This window comes from Bombina bombina, chromosome 6, assembly GCF_027579735.1.
Source record: "Bombina bombina isolate aBomBom1 chromosome 6, aBomBom1.pri, whole genome shotgun sequence".
NCBI lineage: Eukaryota > Metazoa > Chordata > Amphibia > Anura > Bombinatoridae > Bombina > Bombina bombina.
Window position 1 is genome coordinate 359,008,006 of NC_069504.1, and position 7,034 is coordinate 359,015,039.

Consider the following 7,034-nt stretch of genomic DNA (forward strand, 5'->3'; position numbering starts at 1 on the left):
CCACTGGAAAACGTTTGCATAGACCATTACATTACAGGCAAAGCGGGCAAAATAATGAAAGTATAATGCAAAGTTGTTTTATTATTTATAATTAAATAATTCACGTTATAATCACAAAGTGTATCATGCCCATGTAACAGGGGACAGACTATTGCTGAACAGACTTTATCTAATTATTTTGCATATCTAACTTTATACTCATTTATTTGATGTTGTTTTCTATTACAGAAACATGTCAAAGAGTCTATAAAGACATTACTGACCATGAAATGAGAAGATGCATAGGGGATTGCCAATCCCACACAATAATTGTTTGTGGTCACAGGTAAGCAGTTATGTTTTTTCTTGTTTAAATCACCACACTGAGTCATTTATTTTTAAATAGTTTTTTGTTTTGTTTTTTGTTTATACAACATGCTTATATGGATGTGATACAGCAGGGGAGTGTTTGTTTCTGTTTATACAACATGCTTATATGGATGTGATACAGCAGGGGAGTGTTTGTTTCTGTTTATACAACATGCTTATATGGATGTGATACAGCAGGGGAGTGTTTGTTTCTGTTTACACAACATGCTTATATGGATGTGATACAGCAGGGGAGTGTTTGTTTCTGTTTATACAACATGCTTATATGGATGTGATACAGCAGGGGAGTGTTTTACTCACTTCCCTGATCCTCCCATGATCATAAATAGAGCAGCCATGTTGGAGTTTTCTCTGTGCTTGGATTGAGCTGACCCTTTGAAAGGAATGTTCCATTTTGATAGTGGTGCTTCTTTGTGACAGGATTTTTATTGCACTATCAACTAATATCAATTAAAATGTTAATGAATTATAAATCTTGTCTAAAAAGAAACATTCTTCAAACAAAGGAATGCTCCTGTCACAGGAACAATAAATTAAACTCCCTTTACAATTTTCAGTGCTTCAGCAACATGCAACTTAAGATAAAACAATATATATTTCTTTAAAAGAGCATATTAGTAAAAAAATACATGCTCTAATTTGTTTTAATTCATTTTAAGACCATCAACCCTGCACTAACCCACAAAGGGGTTAAACACACAGTAGAAGTACCGCTTGTAACCACAGAGCACTGCTGATCCTGAGCGGAAGTGCTGCTGATCCAATCATGAGCGCTAGTCATTTAACTATTATTTCTGATTAGATAAGCAGCAGTTGGCAGTTTTTGCTCTGGACCAGCAGTGCTCTGCAGGTACCAATCAGTACTTCCATTGTGTGTTTAAAGCCTTTGTGTGGGTTAATCTCACAGTAGTGCAGTGTCAATAGTTTTTTTTTAGTATTAAGGTCCTTTTAAAGGGACAATAAACACCTTGAGATGGTAATATAAAATGATAAACTGTGTGTGTGTGTGTGTATATATATATATATATATATATATATACTTTCATTATTTATTTTGTCCCCTTTTCCTGTAATTCTATTCTGAAGTTGTGAGCTTTTCAGCTCCTATTAGAAATGGAAATGCAGAACGCTGTTATATTCCACACACTGTTATATTCCACACAGCCATTGGCTGCACACTCTAGTGACAAATTTATAACTGTCCCTAATTGGCCACAGCAGATAATGTAACCTAAGTTACAACATGGCAGCTCCCATTGTTTTATAGACACTAAAACTTTACACTTAGTTTGTTAATGTTTAAACACCAAATAAAACTTTAAAAAATACATCATGTTATTCACAGACTAACCTTTTCTTTCAATGCTTCATTCTATCTAGCATTTATTTAGGGCTAGATTACAAGTGGAGCGCTAATTTATTGCGCGCCCGCAAGTGGGCAAATGTGCCCTTTTGCAGGCACGCAATAAATAACCAGCCATTAGAAGTGTCTGGTTATTGCTACTATATGCTTGTGGTAGCAACTATCACTTCTAAAATTAACCAGAGATCAGATCTCTGGTCAATTTTATAAATATGCCCCAAATGCCCCCAAAATACAGTGTAGTGTATTTTATAAAAAAAAATACAAATTGTATTATTTTTATGTTTTAATAAAATAATTGCACTAGGTAGTATTTTGGGGGTAAAGTTGGTCGGAGTTGGGTGTTATATTTGCTACATCGCTGAGCTACTTAACCCCCTTCGCTGCACTTAGATTCTGAGCTTGCATAATTTTACACTTGAGTTGTAATACCAGCTAATATTAGCGGGCGCTGGTATTACTCAATGGAGCACTAATATTGCTTGCACGCAAGCAATATTTAGCACTCCACTTGTAATCTGGCTCTTAGTGTTTAATGTCCCTTTAAATAAGCAAGCACCTCACACAGCATGGGAGTATCACAGAAGTAAATAGAATACTGTCTTACTAAATGCTACTCTGTTATATCATTTTCCTTTGGGAAGGGAAGTGGGGATATGAAGATTTAGAATATGACACATCTAGATAGCATATTACTTTATATTTTGTAAAAGGAAAAAAACACAATTGAAAAGGAAATAAACTGCACATTGTGACTTTCCCTCTTTTATCTCCAAAAGTCTAGGAACACAACCAAAAATTTAAATTACAACATAGGGTATCAAATAGTGCACATTGATTTCTAGAGAAGTAAAATATAAATATCTTAAGGAAAAAAAAGTCTCAATATAGTAACCCTTTAACGACTGAGATGTACCATGTATGCCGCTCATTAAGGGTTATATTTTTATAAATAGCACGTGTCCCGCCACAAGTGGCGGTACTGCGCTATTATAGCCTCCCTTCTTGTCATCGTAAATAGCGTGGCCTCAACACTGGCGGCGAGACCGCGCATTTAATAGCACTAACCTATTCAAAGACGAGTGATGTACAGGGTACGTTGCTAGTCTTTAAGGGGTTAAAGTATAGGTTCTAAGCATCCCATTGGCAGGTAGTGATCTGTTTGATTAGGAAGGAACGTGGCCAAATATGTTAATATCTAGATGGAAATTGCAATGACATGAGAATTTATGGAAGTTAAAAATACAATTCTTTTTTAGTATTCATCACAACCTTGAAGTTGAAATAAAGGCATGTTATTTTTTTGTCAGATTTACTTTTTTAGTTCTACAAATTAAAGTTCTGCTGTAGACTAAGCGATTAGCACAGAATGCCCATGTTTATGTAATATTTGTTTTTATTTTTACAGGCCGGTGCCAAATTCAAGATCATAGAACAGATACAGATGGACATCATATTATATTTTTGTTGTTCTGTCAACATTATTGTGCATCTGCATTATACTTGTACCCTAGGCCTATACTATAAGTTATTCTCTGGTTTATTACAATGTCATATTTAAAATGTTTTAATACCTGGAAAATTTGAAGCCTAATAAAAGTTTAAATTACTTTTGTAAGAGTCAATCAATGCTGTTGTTTTTATGGAGTCATTTCTAAAGGATATTTTGGTGAATATTTTTATCTTCATACAGTATTGAGGTTAACAGATCATATTTACCAGACAGGCAAAGGCTAATTTTATTAAAATCAGTAAAAGTATGAAATCAATAAAAAATAAATATGATTTTCCTAGTTTAACTTCTGGTAACAATTGCAGTTAGTTATATACAATAATTATTTTTTATAACTGCACAGAAATGGAGATATCTGTAAAACAAAATATTCATAAAGAAAATAATCAATTAAAATGACGGCCAAAAAAGACTGAAAGGGAGGTAAGAACATGAAACATAATAACGATGGGCAGAACTGAAGACTGATTTATAAGTGGAATGCCTTAAAGGGTTGTGCTGTAAAAAGGGGCCATACTGTACCTGAGATAATGATATTAGTGTTATAATATAACTCTAATATAAGAATACAACAAGTATTCAACTTAAAGGGATACTAAACCCATTGTTTTGCTTTTATGATTCAGATAGAGCATGCTATTTTCTAATGTACTCCTATTATCATTTTTTCTTCGTTCTCTTGCTATCTTTATTTGAAAAAGCAGAAATTTAAGATTAGGAGCTGGCCCATTTTTGTTTTAGCACCTGGGTAGAGCTTACATATTGGTAGCTACATTTAGCCACCAATAAGCAAGCGATACCCTTGTGCTGAACAAAAAATGGTCTCTTGAACTTACTTTCCTGCTTTTTCGAATAAAAATAGGAAGAAAACGGAAAAAAATTGATAATAGGAGTAAGCTAGAAAATTGCTTAAAACTGCATGCTTTGCCTGAATCATGAAAGAAAAAATGTGGGTTTAGTGTCCCTTTAATATATTACCTGTCATAATATTAGTTTTATATATGAATATATATTACCTCAGATAATGCATGGATACAACTTTAAGATCAATTAAATTCACACAAACAACTTACATAGATACATTTTTGCAGGAAAAAAACATTTTATTATTAATTTGTAAATATGATTGACGTAAATAATAGTAAATTTGTAGTGCTCTTGTGGCAGACACTGCTCTTAATTGTGATATATGTGCCAGAGATATGCTAAAGATTTGCAGTTGATTTGCTTGAGATTTGTAACAGACTTGCAGAGATTTTACAGTAGACTTGAAGGGCTCTTGCTGTTAAATTATGAGAAATTTGCTGCAGATTTGAAGGGCTATTACTGTTGACTTGTCAGAAATTTGCAGCAGACTTGCAGAGCTCTTGCAGTTGACTTGCCAGAAATTGACAATAGACTTGCAGAGCTCTTGCAGTTGACTTGCCAAAAATTTGCAACAAACTTGCAGAGCTCTTGCAGTTGACTTGCCAGAAATGCTCTTGCTAGAGACTTGCCAGGTAAACTTGCTGCAAGTTGAAAAAGTGTCAACTAGAACTTTTGCTGCAATTATGATGCAAGTAAACACACTTGCCAGTGAAAACTTGCAGCAAGTTATACCGACTTAAAGCAAAAGTTAGCTACAAGTTTGTGGCAAGTTATCCTTGCTATCTGGGATATAGGTTCGTGAAACTGGGGGCAAATTTAGTGCCCATTGCAGTTCCGCTTACCTGTAAGAAAAATTCCTCACTGAAACAAAAGTAGTTTCTTTCTAATATAAATTTAATTGATTCCAAAATAAAAGCCTTACGGTTGTTATCAAGTGTGGTTAAGGAATCTAACCAAAACTCAATTGCCTTTAAACCTAGAATATGGGGTATATTGGTATAAAGAGCACTAACATCAAGGGAAACCCATTATAATGTGGTTCCCATTTTATATTAGTAACCTTTTGAAGGGTATGAGGTGTATCCCTTAAAAAAGATTTTAGAAGGGGAACCAAGGGCTGTAAATATGTGTCCACATATTCTATTGTTATTAAATTTTTATCGGATATTCTTATATGTTTTTATATATATACAGATTGATATTTTTAATACAAATATATATGTTTTTAAAGTTTTATTTATTTTATTGATATATTTGCTTCTTATGATTATGTATGATAATAGCTATATTTATACTGATATACTGGATGCTTCTATTATTAACATTGTATATATTCATATTATCAATTTTTTCAGGTATTATTCCTGTTTTTATTATATGGTATAGAGTGGTCACTTTATTTAAGTATTTTTTACCTATATATATATATTACTATTCAATTGTGCTATGTTCCTTATGATGCGATATTGGTCCACCTTAAATGTCTGACAAGTACAGACGATCGGGTCTTATGACCTGAACACATGACCCTGTTTAGACCAATCACGCAACGGAAGGCTAATCCAATGAACCGCGAGACAGTGTAAACAATCAGAGAACGGGAATTTCGTTCGTGGTCACACACCGCCGGTTTTAAAATCACTCTTCAGTTGTATGTGTAAGTATCTCCGTACTTCTATCCCTCTGAGGAAGAAGGCAACTTAATTTGTAGATCACTCAGTAGATCTCTCTCTCAGTAGATCTCTCTCTCTCTCTCTCTCAGTAGATCTCTCTCTCTCTCTCTCTCTCTCTCTCTCTCTCTCTCTCTCTCTCTCTCAGTAGATCTCTCTCTCTCTCAGTAGATCTCTCTCTCTCTCAGTAGATCTCTCTCTCTCTCTCTCTCTCAGTAGATCTCTCTCTCTCTCTCTCAGTAGATCTCTCTCTCTCTCTCAGTAGATCTCTCTCTCTCAGTAGATCTCTCTCTCTCTCAGTAGATCTATCTCTCAGTAGATCTCTATCTCTCTCTCTCTCTCAGTAGATCTCTCTCTCTCTCAGTAGATCTCTCTCTCTCTCTCTCTCTCTCTCTCTCTCTCAGTAGATCTCTCTCTCAGTAGATATCTCTCTCTCTCTCTCAGTAGATCTCTCTCTCTCTCTCTCTCTCTCTCTCAGTAGATCTCTCTCTCTCTCTCAGTAGATCTCTCTCTCTCTCTCTCTCTCTCTCTCTCTCAGTAGATCTCTCTCTCTCTCAGTAGATCTCTCTCTCTCTCTCAGTAGATCTCTCTCTCTCAGTAGATCTCTCTCTCTCTCTCTCTCTCTCTCAGTAGATCTCTCTCTCTCTCAGTAGATCTCTCTCTCTCTCTCTCTCAGTAGATCTCTCTCTCTCTCTCTCTCTCTCTCTATCTCTCTCTCTCTCTCTCTCTCTCTCTCTCTCTCGTCCCTGAATTCCTTTTTTGTTCTAAACAATGTTGTCTTTCATATATCTGTGTTTATTTATACGACTATATGTATATAGTGTAAATGCATTATAATTATGAGCTGAAATAATTGTGAATATAACGTGTAATCAGAGTATCATATGTATTTATTTGCAATCAATAGTGATGTCGCAAACCTAAAATTTTGCCTTCGCAAACGGCGAACGTGAACTTCCACAACTGTTCGCGAACGGGCAAACCGGTTGAAACGCCATAGGCTTCAATAGGCAGGCGAATTTTAAAACCCACAGGGACTCTTTCTGGCCACAATAGTGATGGAAAAGTTGTTTCAAGGGTACTAACACCTGGACTGTGGCATGCCAGAGGGGGATCCATGGCAAAACTCCCATGGAAAATTACATAGTTGATGCAGAGTCTGGTTTTAATCCATAAAGGGCATAAATCACCTAACATTCCTAAATTTGTTGGAATAACGTGCTTTAAAACATCAGGTATGTACACTACTGTT

At 35.2% G+C, this 7,034-nt stretch overlaps 1 long non-coding RNA gene across 1 annotated transcript; it reads left to right on the forward strand.

Moving 5' to 3' along the window:
• The first annotated feature begins 232 nt into the window (after window positions 1-232).
• On the forward strand, window positions 233-3,357 carry LOC128665074 (uncharacterized). Its single transcript, XR_008402989.1, has 2 exons — window positions 233-325; window positions 3,141-3,357. It is a non-coding gene; the product is annotated as an uncharacterized LOC128665074 (long non-coding RNA).
• The last annotated feature ends 3,677 nt before the right edge of the window (window positions 3,358-7,034 follow it).